Raw genomic sequence first — 16,563 nt, forward strand, 5'->3', positions numbered from 1 at the left:
GCCGCCGCTGCTGCTGCTGCTGCCTCTGAGCGGGGCGGCGGCGGGGGCGAGCCCGGCGGGCACCGAGGGGGAATGGGACGAGGTGAGGCCTGCTCTGCCCGCGGAAGCCCCGGGCTCTCCTGCTCCCTCCGCCGCCGCCGGGGAGGCCCGGGCTTTCTTCCGCGGGGGCGGGGAGGCTCCGCCGGTGTCCGAGTCGGAGGAGGAGGAAGCGGAGGCCAGAGTTTCCTCGCCGAGAGCGGCCGTGGTGGGAAGCCGGGGGGGCGAGGAGGGGGAGGCGGCGGGGGCGAGGGGAGGCGGAGCGGGGCCCTGCGCCCGCCGGGGGTCCCGGAGGCAGCGCCGCCGCCCGCTCGGGGCTCCCTCTGGCGATGGCGGCCGCCGCTGCCCTGAGCCCCCGCCCGGCAGCCCCAGGCGCCCGGCCCGCTCCGCTCGCTGCCCGCCGGGTTTGTCTCCTCTCAGCCCAGCTGCACCTAATGGAGTCCGGGCCGGGACGTCACAGGAAATTCCTGCACTGCCCCCTACACACACTTCCGCCGCCCGGGGCCGCGGTGGGCACGGCCCCACGGCTGCCGGGGGGCGGCGGCGGGGCGGCCCCCGGCGGGGACGGGGACGCCCCAACGGCACCGCCCGCCCGCCCGCGCGGGGTCCCGCGGCGGCGCCTGTGGGGGCTGCGGGCGTCGTGCCCGAGGGGCTGCCGGGGGTCCGGGCATGTGCCCGGTGTGTGCCCTGTATGTGCCCTGTATGTCCCCTGCGTGAGGGGCGAGGGTGGTCCCGCATGAGGTGCTGTGGCTGCCCCGAGGTGACCCGGTGGGACCGGGCGTCCCTGGGACACTGTGGAGGTGACCGGGTAATTTCCGGCCTCAGGTGATTTTCTGGTGCAATTTGGACAGGGAGAAATGGGTGCAAACTGAAACGGGGGGAAAATAGGTTGGGTGTGTGGAAGAAATGCTTTTATGTGAGAGCGATGACGGGTTGGCCAGGGATGCCCCAACCCTGGTGGTGTTCAAAGGCAGGTTGGATGGGGCTTTGAGGAAGCTGGTCTAGTGAGAGGTGTCCCAGCCCAACGGGATGGTCTTTAAGGTCCTTTCCAACCCTGATCCTATAATTCCGCATTTGGAGGTTTGTAAAAAAGGAAAATGCTTCATGAAGTTGCATCCTGGTGTTGCACAGGTTGGTTACTGGAAGGTTTCAGGCCTGCTGACGGTCTTGTTTCTTGTAGTTGTTGCGTGGTTGACATGGAAAAAGGGGGGAAATCTACAGCAGTTTTGGTGTAGATCTTCCAGGAATGTTGAGAGTCAGGGCACATTTGTCAGGACAGGATGTCAGAAGGCAATGGGAATTTTTAGGGTCTCCGTCTCTGCCCTGTGGTCTCTCTCTGCTAACCCTCCCGTGTGGTGGAAGGCAAACTCAAATCCTGAGCCAAGCCTCTGGTCAAAAGTCATGAGATGAGTGAAATCTCGGTCTTTAAAAATAGCATCTTGAAATAATATGTTTTATGTTATTTGGTTTAGAGCCTAGAATTTTTATCTTTGGTATGCTCGAACTTTTCTCCAAAACCCAAAGGGAAATAACAAAACTCTTTTTTCCTTGTTGAAAGCTCAAGTTAATATCTAAATATCTTCCCCTTCAGAAGCTGAGGTTTTAGGAGTACTGGCTTAGGTTAAACCAGTAAGTTTGAGCAACAGTGCTTTGTTTTGAGTGGAACTTTGAAAAAGTCCAGCTGGGGGAAACCAGAGGCCCAAGACCAGTGGAGAACTCCATGGAGGGACAAAATGCATGAAAGGAATGAAACCAGAGAAGGAGATGAGACCTCATGGAGGCCTGGCCAGCTGAAGTGGATACCTTGGCCCTGTTTAGAGGCTGCAGAAGATATTTGGCTGATAACAGCTAAAGCACTCTTACATCAGAGGGAGAGGTTGGAAAGGGCTTTGTCCCTGACCTCTGTCCAGGTGTGGCTGTAGGGTTAAATTCTACATCAGTCTTCCAGAGAGGGGAATGTTGATTTTGTGTTTTTAGCTTACCAACCATTGCTGGAGAACACAAGGCTTGTGTTTTAGTCACTTCACTGCTGTGTATTCTCTCATTTCCATTGTTCTGTGTTTTCAGCATTCTTGAGTTCTTTCTTGGTCTTCCCCAGATGCCATCACTGCATCCATAATTCAAAGACTTGGGTAAAGATGACAGGAACAGTTGCAGAGAGCAGCACAGACCCTGTGAAGACACCTAAAAGTGAACTTTAAAGATCAAGACTAGGTTTTCAGGAAGGCAAAGTTGCTCATCATTCTTTTCCTGCCCTGTGCCTCAGTGTCCAGGGGAAGGGGAGGGCAAAACCCCCTTCCCACTGTCTGCTCCTGTTGTCCTTTGTCACCTGTGCCTTTCCTACTCATAGAGGTGGTTTTTACTTCTCCTAGACTTTCTCCAGTCACCAGGAGGGGATCTTGGAAGACAGACCTGGGGCTGGCACAGTCACAGGAAAAAGAGAATTTTGAGAGGGGTAATGGCACCATGCTTTGTCAGTTTTTCATCAGCTAAGCCCTGATTTGGATCTGATTCTATTCTGCAGCCAGATGAGAGAGGGCAAATTTAATAATCCAAATAAGTGTGCAGCCTTTTGAGCAATTAGAGAATCAACTGGTAAATACAAACCATGTCTCACTTGTGACAGATGACTCTATTACAATAAGAGAAGTATGAGTTCATCCTATTCAGGCATCTTTAAAGTTTCCCAAAAGTAGAGAATTAATGCACCAATTCAACTATAAAAAATGACAAACTTATAAACTCTAGAAGAGGAATTTTGAAGAGAAATTTTGGCAACCTTAAATACAGTTGTGGTACAAGCCATGTTACTGAAGCAGTTACAATACACAACTGTGCAGAATATGTACAATTCTGACTATGTTGTAATTCAGACAACTTCCTATTGTATAGTTCCACATCTTTAATAGAAAAAATGTTGCAGAAATACTTCTTATTTATTGTGATGTTTTAGAAAACTGAGGAGAGCAATCACTCCCTGCCAAAAACAACAAATGAAATTACCAATGTAGAATATTTTGAATTAGTGTTACTCTAAGTGTAAGAAACCTGTCTTGGGACATTCTAGACTAAACACAGGTGCTTGAGAAGCAAGGAACACTTCTATTTTCTAGATCTGGAAAGTCAGAAAAAAACAACCCTTGAATTTATTGTTTATGAGCTGGCTAGAACTAATAAACTTTGGCTAATTTAGGTCTTTTTTTTTTCACTTTTTTTTTTCTCTACCATTATTTTTTTAGAGGAGGATGGAGCACATAGTCCAGATCTGAATAATAGGAAGGAACTCTCATTAAGGGCCTGGGTTATTTGATAATAACCATGTGAGGCTGCTTCAGCAGAGGTGTAATAACTACAAAATATTAGAGAAAATCCTCGAGAGATGGATTAGCAGTCAAAGCTGAATGCTGAAGGTAATGAATTGTTTGATTCCCTATCAGGTGTGTATACTTTCTCTTTTCTTCTTCATCAAATTTGAGGCTACTGGAAACAAACCAACTAACAACAAAGAACAAAGGAAGAAAGAACAATTTAGAACAATCACATTTTCCACAGTACCAGCTAAATGAATGCTCAAACAGGCACCTGGATATGCTTGCCGCTTCCAAAAAATGAGATAAGGATGAGAGATAAGCACCTTCCTTAAACAGCATTTTTAGAAACTATTCAGCAGGTAGTGAGAAGATTACACTGGTGTGAGATTCTTCATCACTTCATGCAGAGGAGGATGATCAGTATTTTAGTGGAGGAGTGGAACATGGAAAGCCAAAACCTGGCTGGAGTTGCAACTGAAGGATGTGAAGGGGAACAGAAAGAGCTCCTACAGGTGAATTGGCAGCCAAAGGAAGACAGGCAAATCTGCGGGCCTGCTGCAGGACTGGGTGATTAAACTGGCCATAAAGGTCAAGGAAAAAGAAGAGACCTCTTTCATCTTGAACTTTGCTGGGAAAAAACCCTTTCCCATCTCCCAAGGTTCTGTGGCTGGCAGCAGGGTTTGGGCAGGGGAGGGAGGCTCCCCACAGAAAGTCCACTCTGTCAAACTGGGCATATACAAGTCCACTGGGACACATCACACTCATTGGAGTGTTGAGGGAGCTCTCCAGTTTTATTTTGTGCTCACCCCCTGTGACATTGGAAAGTCCATGGCATTTAAAGACTGCAGGTGACTGAACAAAGGCTAAAGTTACACATTTCAGTTCAGTCGTGTCTCACCCAGTGTCACTGACTTTGGGCTTAGTGAGCGTGGACAATGCAGAGGATGTAATTCAAGCTTGTTTTTAAGAGGGCTTTTGGTGGGTTTCCTCAATAGCCTTATAACTGAGGAGATGTGGGTGGGGTGGGCAGAAAAAACTGGCTGTACCCCCCAGGCTTGAAGGCTGTGAAGGTTTGAAGTCTTGTCTGGAGGGATCAGTACTGGAGCGAGTCTTGTTTGACAAGGTCACCACGCAGGGGGTGGTACAGAGTGCACCCTCAGCAAGTTTCCAGCTGCTCCCCTTGCCAAGCTGGGGAGATCAGCTGCTGCACAGGAGGCCACCAGTCAGAGCAGGCTTGCCAAGCTCCAGGAGAGGGCCAGTGAGAGCCTCCAGTTGGTCAACAGAGACGGGCAAAGTCCTGAATGTGGGACAGGCTGCAGGATGCTGAGAACCAGCTGGCTTGGAAGCAGCCCAGCAGAAAAGGGGCCTGCCCATCCTGGTGGACAAAAGAAGTTCCTCATGGGATTTCAACACCTCTAGCCAGCAGGCATGAGCTCTGTGTGCAGCACTGGTGAGGGCACACTGGATTCACACTGTCCAGTTTGGGAACAGCCAGTTCAGCAGAGGCTGTGAGGGGCTGAAGTACATGTTGTGTGAGGAAGTGCGTTTGCCCACAGCAGGATCTAATTACAACGTGCACCTTCCCAAAGAGAATTATAGGGAAGATGGCACAAGGCTTTTCTCTGAGATAGTCACCAACAGGATGAGAGATAAAAGTGAGAAGCTGCACCCAGAGATATTCCAATTGTGTGCAAGAAAATGAAAGTTCAAAGTGAGAGTGGTCAAGCAGCAGAACATTTTCCCTGAGTGGCTGTGTATTTTCCATCCTTGGAAACAAAACTAGACAGGAAAAGGCTTTGAGCAACCTAGATTATCTTTGAAGATAGCTGTGGAGAGAGCAGGAGTTTGAACCTTTAAAATATCTAGCCCAACTTTAATTTTGCTGTGATTATAAATATACTTTCTACAAGACTATCCTTGAATTGGTGGGGAACAGTATTGGTGACTGGATAATTGTCATGTCTCAGGGATTACTGATATTAGATCCCAAAGCTTCAGTACAGCCATCCTGTTGCTTTGTAGCTGAGCTTGCATAGTGAGGATAAGGGCAGTAGTGCTATCATTGCAACCTAATTAAATATTAGGTAATCACACTGTCTTCTGTCCACCACATTCATGTGCATACACTGATGTTGACCTCTGCCCTCTCCTGGGTAAGCACAGCATGCTGTGGTCACAAAAATAAATGTCAGAAAGAGCCAGGGATCCCATGTGGTACAGAACGTCCTGTTTAATGCAGGGTGTGTCGTGTCATTGCATGGTCAGTGCAATTTCTCGTAGGAAGAGCACACCTGGCATGGGTTCCCCTGCATTTCCATTGCCATGGGTGTTTTCTGGATGTGCAGGATGTATTGGGAGAGCTCAGACTTCTCTGTAAGGACAAATTAAACATGCATGTGCAAGGGTGTGCTGCCAGGTTGGTACTTACTGTGCAACTTCTCTGAGCAAGACAATATTGCATATGCTGTGAGTCTGACATGTCAGACTTGCTTTGCATGCAGGATTTATCTGTCTGGGACTATTCTAGATATCACCTTGCAAAATCTGTCTGTGTATCCTGTGATGTATCAGGCATTTTCAGATATATTTGGGAGTCAGGTGTGGCCAGGATTTGAAAAGAGAGCAGGCCACTATGTCAGTGCTGCAGTGGATTGCGCTGGACAGAATAACAGCGTACTTGGATTTTTCTTTTTCTTTCCTCCACATCTTGGTAGCTGTAATTGCTCACTCTAACACTTATGAAATCCCCTTCTGACCACTGTGTGCAGCAGGAGCTGGCAGATATTCCACAGAAAAGCCAATCACTGACTTTATTCCATGGAGGATTCCAAGCTTCTTGTTTCTTGTGGTCTGTGCTCCTTAATATCAGCGTGTCGATTTCATGTCCAGGTCTCAGATGGGTTATTGGTGTTTTTGTGTGAGATTAGATTTGTCCTGCTGTTCTTGCAGTTATTTTACTTTTCCTACTTGAGGGCTGCTCCCCTGCCTTTTATTTTGTGCTGGCTCTCAGGGCAATTGTTATTTCAGCCTTGTTAATTGTGTCTGCCAAGTCCCACAAAGCTCCTAGAGCCTAACCCAGAGTGGGGTGGCACACCACCTTCTATTGCCTATCCTTGGAATTAGGAGCTGTCTCTCCCAGAATGACATGTACACTTGGCCTTGCTCTAGGCAGCTGCAATGAGCTCTCACACCTGGAACTGAACATTCAAGACCAGGCATGTAGACTGCAGTATCTCATATCCACTCTGGAATGGGCAGAGGGGAAACTATTACGTAATCACCAGAAGATTACATCTTAACATTGGGCTTGTGAATAGCTCCTTGGAGCCCTGGGATTACTTACTAATTTTTTCCCCTTCTTAATCAGAAATATATGGTGTTCCAAGTCTGTGTTTAAAAAAGCAAGTGAACCAGACCCTCCTTACTTTGGGCAAGGGATTAAAGGCTAGTGTCACAAAAATGTCATTTAAGTGCCCCTTATTTTAAGGGAAATCATTACTTTTTCTTGTTACTGTACCTTAACTTAAAATACAACTTCCTGTACAAGCTCCTCCTCCCTTGTTGGTGCGTAGTATTTACATCAGAAATAAAGAGCCACAAAATTAGAGAAAAGATTCCTTTGTGTGGCTCCACACATTTATGTAGTAAAAAGTCTTCACCACTTCATCTAATGTTTTCTGGTACATCAGCTCTGGCTCTTACCCTCAGACTTAAGACCTCAGGAAGTTTCAAATACCTACTCTGATAAAGAACCTAAGGCACCAGCACTAGTCCATGACAAAAACACTTTTTCTGCATGCTTGAAAGAGGGTGTTGTTCCAGAACTAGACTGGTCTGAGATGCAGGAGTGGGCAACAGCATTTCATGGTACTGAAGACTGATCACTCAGGCTTTCAGGAGGATGCTCATGCAAGACTCAAGTTCTGTCTGTGGCTAACACCTCAGTGAGATGTTAAATCCATGTGATCCAATAACTTTTAAACATCACATTTTAATTTCCAGAAGAGTTACTTCAGATCCTTTTCCAAAGGCTCTTAGTATCACAGAGTTCAGGTTTTTTGTCTTTGACAAATATATTTGGGTCTTTTGTACTAAACCAACCTCGTTTCTCCTATGAAAACTGTAACATTCACCAAATTTTCTGTAACACTTGGGGGTTTTCTGAAGAGGATACAAGAAATAATTTTTTACTGAGATGTATTTGGAGCTACTAATATATCTTATTTGATTCTTTGCCTCATAAATGATATAATAATTTCAAATACATGCAGATTAAACCTTTATGCTTTTGTGGCCTCTCTGTTAAAGAAGAGTGCCAAGAGGGTTTGTGAAGCATGGTGTGGTAGGTAGGATTTACTGATGTTCATTTGGCTGCATTACTCATCACCAGTTGGACTGATGGGCAGGACACCCTAGATATTGTCATTCCTATTTTTATCCAGCAGGACACATTGATACAATAGGCACAATTCCATCTGTAGAATTTCTGAGGGAGACCCTCATTTTCTATAAATACCAACACCTTTTTTGTCAGTAACTGATTTAATAGCCCTTCCTCAGAGCACCCTGTCTGAGAGAGGAGTGTGTCCTGCTGGATACTGCCAGTGCTGGGATACATGGTGGGAAGGAGTTCCAGCTGGAAGGAGGAAAGGGGAGTTTTGTAAAATTAGCATCAAAGGCTGGGTCTTTTAAATATTTCAGTGCATGCATAGACATACTTCTGTGGGCAGCACTGTTTACTGCATTTTCACAGTTGGAACCTGGTTTTATAGACTATAACAAATCTGTCACCTCTGAGTAACTAATTATATTGCACACCATGGCCTTCAAAGCCTCACAAATGCATCCTGAAGTGAGCTCAAACTCTCTGTCCTGAAAGACAAAGACTCCTCTCCCTGAAGCTAAAAGAATATCCATGTTGTTAGGAGGCCTCTGCCAAGGATGTGCAGTGCCAAAGACACAGCTGAACAGAACTAATTTCATTTTGCCAGGAGCATTGACACAAATGCAAAGTAGGTAATAAATAAATAAATCTGCTTGATAAATCTGCTTTGCTGTTATTGTAACAACAGTGTTAGCAGGAAAACCTTGATGGAACTTTCTTTTTGAAAAACAGAGTTCATGGCATTAATCTAGCCTGACTTTGTACATCTCTGAGTTAAGCAGTTGGCCTAGCTCTTTTCCTAGGCTTCCTCTGGAGAGGTGGAGGCAGCCACAAAGGTGATTCCTCCCAGATCCTTATCATGGGATGGGATGTGTGACACTGCAGGAGCCCAGCCCAGCGAGGTTAGAGCACATCACTCACTTGTAGGTGAGTAGAGTTGAAAGAGGTGAATTCTGGCCTACATTCCACCACTGTGGTTGTAAATTTGGAAATTCAAACAGTGTCACGTTGGCTGTGGGATGTCAGTGTGCCACTGACACCCTCAGTGAGCTGTGGCAGTGGAGCACTTACTCCCATGTTACCGGGAGCCAGGCTGTGGATTTTGGAGCTGTACCATCACATCCCTTCTTGGTCATCTGTCATCATCTGTCCCCAAGGTCATCATGGCTCCCAAGACCCAGCTGTGGGAGGAAACCAGCCAGGGGTGTTCAGGCCAGTATTGACAGGTCACCTGAAGGAGCAGAAGGTCCCCAGGGATGTCAGGAAGGATCCAGGATGACCTTTGGGGATCTCTGAGGGTCTAGACCTACCACATCTTCTCTTGAAGCTGCTCCCAGGGCTCTCCATCCTCCTGATTCTTCAGGGCATGTTTCTTGTGACCCTTGGGCCTAACTAGAGCCTCTGTGCAGTTCATTAGATAGTAAAGGGTAGTCACTGATGCTTAATTAGTTTTGTTACTTTAAAAATATGCACACTGTTAAAATTATTGTGGAAGTAATAATCAGATGAACAAAAAGCAAGGTGAAAGCTTAAAAAGCTTTCCTGATTAAGTGCAGTAAGCATTTTGTGTGTACAGAACTGCCAGCACTTTCTCTCCCCACCATCTCTCATTCTTTGTAAAAATAAAGAAAGACAAGTAATCCATCTTGAAAATAAAGCCTTTTCAACAAAACTCTAAAATAGGCACTTTTGTTCACTAAGCCCATTTTTCATATTAATTTTTATATTTTATAAGGTCAATTGCCCCGTAACACATACTTGCATGCCTTCTTCAACAATATTTTGATAGCATTATTTCAACACTAAGAAGAGAATTAGGATCATCTACTTCATTGCTTTTAGGATCATCTACTTCATTTTTCATTTTAGGATATCTGCAAAGTTTTACTATGCAGATATCCTAAAATATCTTGTATGAACACATTATGACTTCCCTGAAATCTCATGAGTTATTTGATGCTAAAACACCCTTAATCTGTCTTCTACACAGAATGAATATATTACTCTACATCTTGCTTTTATAATGCATTAAATATTTGTGTTTTATCAATATTAACAAAATATTGATAATGAAATACATTTTGCAAATATGAAGTGGATAATAAGATGATGCTACTTCTTATATGATCAAAAGTTTGTCATAGGAATAGCAATTTTAGCTATGTCTTTCAACACCTTTAAAGGTTTTTATCATTTTACCTATATAACACAAATACCTATAAACATTAATTTAAATTGTAAATAATTTAATATGTAGAACAAACTCTATGGATATTCAGTCTGGATTTTTTTGACTAGAAGACAGTAAATTGAGGCAGATTCATATTGTCAACAACTGCTTCCATGACTTGGCTTTTGAAACAAGCCTTGATGAATAATATTGCATAGTTATTGCACTATCAAGCATTTTCAAAAAATAATTAAAATAGTAATTTCTTTTTAATGAAACTGTCTAGAATGCTCAACCTGCTGAATTTTACATTGGGCCTTTGTATTCCTTAGGGAATAACACTAGCAATGTTTCAAAAGGGAACATTTTTTCAGGGGCAAGGCAATATAAAACCTCTGAGATGGGGAATTTTTGCTGCTTTGATAAACATAATCAAAAATAGAATAGTAGAAATCATGTCTTCTGTGGTGTTCAACCTGTGCTGATTTCTGCTTTTTGTTTCTTTATCAGTGGATATCAGACTGATGTCAGTCTTCTCATTTCTAAAGCTGTTTTTGTTAAGAGTTTTCAACTTCACATATATAATTTTCATTTGTCGTTACATTGGATTTCTCTTTGTTCAGATCTGGCTGAAATTTTTTCTTTTAGTTTTCCTCCAAGGTTTTCACGGGGAGGAAAGAGGACTGTTCTGAGTGACACTAGTGTGCAAATAAATAACACTGAAACTTGGAAGAGTGTTAATTAAAAATTATTATAACCTGACTGACCTGACTTGGCACCATGGTATCTCACCAAACTGGCTCTTTATTCTTACACGTGTCTGGTTTGTGTTTGTGGTGTGCAGCTAATGAGCTCATGGAATTGTTTGGCCTAATCCTGCTCTCTTTACACTGCAGAAGTTCTCTGTGAGGAAGAACAAGGAACATCAAAATGAGGAACAAGGAATATTAAATTGAGGTTCACTGGGTATGACTCGTGGTGATTAGCCCAGGTAATATTTGGTATAGAGTGCTATTTTAATGAATTCGGGTAGATGACATATTGAGGCTGTTGTTTGTTTACCCAGATGAGATTTACATAGTTTTAACACTGGCTTACCCCTGTGTGTAAGCTCTATTGGCTTCAGTGCACATTTTTTGTGATTCTTAGCTGTGTGGGGCCACATAGGTTCCGCTGACACAAATTAGAATGTGTTTAATGATGTAATTAATCAATAATAATGTAACACTCAGTTTGCTGTGACTTCTGATCACATTGCCATCGTTTTAGCTCTGCAGAAGAAGAGCAACTTGGGTGGTTGTGAACAAGAAGGACTGGAATCTTAGAGAGGTCTCTCAGTTAAAAGAGAAGCAGATCTTATCTTTATATCCATTTGTGCTACCTAGACAGCAGAAGGCTGTTTCTTGGAGTCTTTGAAGAGACGTGGATCTAACCATTGTCCTGTTCTTCACTGCCATTCCCAGAGGGACACTGAGCTGTGGGCTGGGGCTATGGAAGGTGCAGGTGTCCCACCTCAGCCCTCCTTCCCAGCTGTGCTCATTACAGGGTGGAGCACCCTGGTGACACACCTCTGCAGCATCTTGTTTGGGAGTTACTTGGTAGGAGTGCTGTGCTGAGCTGTGCAGCCATATCCTGCATTTAACTATAGGGTTACATGAGTAATAATTCAGGCAGTTTAACCAAAGTTATTGAGAATATGCAGCACAGGTGATGCAATTGCCAAACACACGCTGTGGGACCCCACTCTGTGGCCAGTTCTGTATTCAGGAATTGTCACTGTGGTTTGACATGTGACCAGCACATTCTCAGTATGTTTTATCACACTGTCCTTTTTTGGCATCTCCTTTTTTTTCATAAATTTTTGTAATATTTCAAGAAGAATGCCTCGATTATTCCCTCTGATTCCTGAGGTATGCAATAGCAGCCACAGTCTGACATTACACTACATTGCATTATTTACAGCACATAAATGCAATGTTTTAATGTCCATGTCCCAGTAATCCCAGCAGACCCAGGCAAAGTAGATATTTAGCTGATATTTAGACTTTTGTAGATATTTAGTTTGAATTTAAGCCTTTCCATGCCCCTGCAAGCTTACAGTTTTGAGGAGACAAAATGGAAAGGTAACAGGGACAGAACAGGTTGAATAGGGGGGATCTCCCTCCCTCCCCCTGTACATTTATTCTTAATGTTGGCATCAGTCTTTCAAACTATTGGAAGGGAAATTATTGCTGAGAAGTGATGGGAATGGGAAAGGAAAGACAAATAGTGGCACAGCAGTGTGAAGAGAAAGAGCAGAAAGAATGAATTTGACTCAGAGAAGCTTTTGGTGACTGACTTCATAGAAATAATACAATAGAAAGTGGAGAAAAAGTCCATGGTCAAATCACATGAGGAGTCAGTCCAAAATTTCCAAATAGGTCGCTGATGTTTGCTGGCAGCTTTTAACTTCAGCTGGAAGAAAAGAGCCTCTTTTCTGCACAAACCAGAATTAATCTGTAATGCTTTTCTCCTCCAACTCAAGTGACTTGTGTTAAGAGGGCAGCTTTGGGACAAGGACCTTGGACCGAGTCCTGTTTGGGTACAGTGGAAAATTTCCAGCTGTATTTTAAAGCACCATTCACCTCTTGTGTCTGAACTGTTAATTTGCAGTGGGGTCACTCCCAGCTTCCACTGCTGCTAGGACATTAATGGTCTAAATAACTGCACCTGCTATGGTAATGAAAGTGTGCAGAAAAGCTCAAGTAATTTAGAAAATTATGTATTGTGTAAGGGTGCCAAGAAGGACAGAAAGGTGCAAGTGGCAAGAAGTTGGTCAGAAGAAATGGGGATTTCAGATCGCTTGCTGTATTATTGCCACAGTGTTAGCAGTGCTGCTAATGCTTTCAGTATTTTACTGACTCTATTCAGCTTTCTAGTTGAATGTGTGGCAGAGTGGGAGGGCTTTTAGACTAAGAGAAGGCATTGGAATAATGTTTATTTTTTAAGAAGTCCTTATTATTTTGCTGGCAGGTTTTTAAGATTGTGAGATTTGTTTAAGACCAATCCCTAGCAAAAAAAAAAAAAAAAAAAAAAAAAAGGTCATTAGGCATCTTCGGATCAAAAAAATCACAGGACAACAGAACTTTAAACAATCCATTCCTTGCTCCAGTCTGCAAACATGAATCATATGATTCCTGATAAATGTTTATCTAACCTGTTTTTGAGGTCTTTTGCAGCCTCCTCAAGCAATCTATTCAAGTCCTTATTATGCCTAGTGGTAAAAGAACCATTTCTAATGTCTAGTCTAAAACTCCCACCTGCAGTTCACACCCATTACTTCTTATCATGCCACGCTGGGCATGAAGAACAGCTTAATTCTCTTTCTCTCTGCATCCATCTTTTATGTATTAGATAATGCTTGCATTCTTCTGCATGTGCCTTTTTCTGTGCAGCTGGACTTGGATGAATATAGATTAAAAGGGAAAAAAAAAAAGAAAAAAATAATTTCTGGCTGAGACAGTCATTTTAGCTGCTCAGGCAGCAAGTGGCTGAAATGGAGGAGTTAGAAAATGCTGGGCAGGGCAGGGTGATTTGCTACAGAGAGAGAAAGAGAGAGAGAGAGAGAGAGAGAGAGAGAGAGAGGCTGGTGCCTGCCATGTGTTGCACATCTCTCATGACAGTGCCTGTTTGGCATTTCTGTCTCACCTGCCCATGTCTCAGCCTGCATCTCTCACCTGAACTGTGGCCAGGAACTGTAGGTTCTTCTGTGGAGCCTGATTTTCAGGGATCAGGTCAGTTCTCTGCCTCCATTTTTGAAGATGGGTGAGAAAAAGTAGGGAATGAGCAATGTGGCAGCTGGTAACTGACCCATGCTCCTTAATTCAGCCCTCAAATGTCACTCCAAGATACAGGAGATATCCATGAAACACCTTCCTCCTTCTTTCTTTACATCTTACAGATCCTGGCAAAGATCCCCAAGACTCTGCTGTCCAGATTTATCCCAAATATGAATCCCTGAGTGCTCTTAGCATCTGCTCCAGACCAGCATCCCTTAGCACGGGTACGACAGAGGCTTCCCAAGTATCCTGCAGACATTCCAAGGCACTTGGGGGCACCAATCCTTTGGCTGTCCACTCTGTCTTCTCCCAAGTGTCCCAGCCATGCCAGCCTTTTCTCACGGATCATTTGGATCACCTATATGGTGACACAGTCTCTAAAATTGCAGTTGGTTTACTTGGTGCTGCCCGTGCTTTGGGTGCACGGAGCAGCTCTCCAGCTCTGCAGGTGTGAGACACACACGTGGGTGGGTGAAACCCTCATCTCATTTTGGGGATTTTGGGAGGTGAGCAGCCCTTTGTTCCTTTGGGGCTGACAGCTGAATGAGGACACAGAGCAGTTTGCATGATTTAATCTGAATAGTCACTGGGGTCACGTTTTCTTTTCCATGGTGAAGATCATACACTTACTTTTAAATTAAGAAAACTTATGTTCTCCTGCTGGTTGTGTGATTCTGAGAGCTGGGACCTGAAGCATAAGGTTATAATGCTAATGCCAAAATATTTAGAGTGAATGGGATTCTTAGGAAGTGGAGAAGACATAATTGTTTCTCATGTCACTTAATTTTTGAAAGAGAAAGCCTATGGAAATTTTTCCTCAAGTCCATGAAATCTAGAATTGCCTCATTCCACTCCAGCAGTGAACTTCACAAATGTGCAGTATGACAAAATCTTACCTGTAGGCTACATTTGAAAGAGAAATCTCCATTTTGCTATATTTTTTAAAAGAACACAGTTTGTATTTACTACAATTTTTTTTTAATTGAGGAAAAAAATTTATTTATTTTCTCCTCTCTGAATGGGAGGGGGTATTAGCATTACAGATATAGGAATTGGTTTTACCTCTGATGATCTGAATCCCAATTGAAATGAACCTGGTAAAGTCCCCCAAGCATTTTCTGTTGATAACTGTGACACCCAGTGGTTATTTAAAGAAGTATAAAAATGTAGTACAGTAATCCTAAAGGCTGCACAAAGTACTGAGGTTTATACAATAAATGTGTGCTTTTAGAGTAGTACGCTCTTCTTTGGTAATGTGTTCAGATACTAAATTTTAGCTACTTTAGGAGTTGTGAGGCTTTAATCCATTAGGTTTGTATTTTGTCATATTTAAAAATACACACAAACATACACAAACATATAAATATACTTATGTATTTACTTATACAAATCTTTTTAATACATTGTGAGGCTGAGTTTATAACTCTGCTGAAACACTGACAAAAAGTAGCTATGAAGGATGAAATGGCTTTTAATTCTTGCTGGGGAGAAGCTGCCTCAGAAGAAGTCTGGCAGATAAAGGAACCTTGTTTCCTCTCCTTTGTTTGCCACTGACTCATTGTGTGGCTTAGAACAAATTGCTTGTGTGCATGGCTGATAAGTGCTTCAGTCTGTTCATAAAGGTGCAAGGTGTAATTAGTATTAATCTAGGTGGCATTCGCCTGCAACCATTTATGCCAGAGTCAAGAATGATTAAGTTACATGCTGTGTATAATGCCTCATATTTATATTCCAAAGCATAATATTACTTTATGAGCTGTGTTTTATTACAGGGCACTGAATACAGATTTACTCCCATATTCCTGGTAAATGAGAAATTAAACCCTATTGTTTAGGGATCACTGCCCATTAAATATTTACTCTTGGTGGCATGTTTAAAATAAAGGAATGCTGTTAAAATCCAGAATATCAGTGCAGTGGACCAAGCAGCAGGTGCCCATTATGAACAGATTACTGCATCTATTGTTTGGGAATGTCTCAGGGAGCTGCTGAAGCTTTTTCTTACAGGTAAGAAGAGTTACACAGCAAAAGGGGCAATGTCAGAAGGCATCTCCTTGTAATCCTGGAGATCAGACAGAGCTGCAAAGTCAGTTGCTGCCTTAGGCCCTGTCCTGGCTGCATTATCTGTGGTTATACTGCATGCCTCAGCAGTGCTCTTCAGCTCCCTGAGTGTGTGTGTGCCTTGTCTTCATCCAGAACTGGGCTGACATCTGGATTTCCACCCTTTACTCATCTCTACCCTGTGATGGTGTTCACAGGAGTCTTAGGCTGAGGGAAGAGACGAGGATCTGACTCCGTGTTTCAGAAGGCTGATTTATTATTTTGTGATATATATTACATTAAAACTATACTAAAAGAATAGAAGAAAGGATTTCCTCAGAAGGCCAGCTAAGAATAGAATAATAAGGAATGATAACAAAGGTTTGTGGCTTGGCTCTCTGTCCGAGCCAGCTGACTGTGATTGTCCTTTAATTATAAACATCCAACATGGGCCAATCACAGATGCACCTGTTAAATTCCACAGCTGCAGATAATCAATGTTTGCATTTTGTTCCTGAGGCCTCTCAGCTTCTCAAGAGGAAAAATCCTAAGGAAATGATTTTCCATAAAAGATGTCTGTGACACTTCCCTATCCAGTTTTCATGCAGGGAAGCTGCAGCCAGAAGGGGAGAAATGAGACATTCTGGCAAGTCCAGCCATATCAGGGTGAGGAGCGAAGCAAGACACACACACAGAGAAACACAAGCTGAATGGCTGTGCTGCAGCATCACTTTGCAAGAACATAAATATTATCTATTTCACACGATTTTTTTATTTTTATGATCATAAGTGTTTCATATTTAA

Source organism: Melospiza melodia, chromosome 3 (genome assembly GCF_035770615.1).
Source record: "Melospiza melodia melodia isolate bMelMel2 chromosome 3, bMelMel2.pri, whole genome shotgun sequence".
NCBI classification, from domain to species: Eukaryota; Metazoa; Chordata; class Aves; order Passeriformes; family Passerellidae; genus Melospiza; species Melospiza melodia.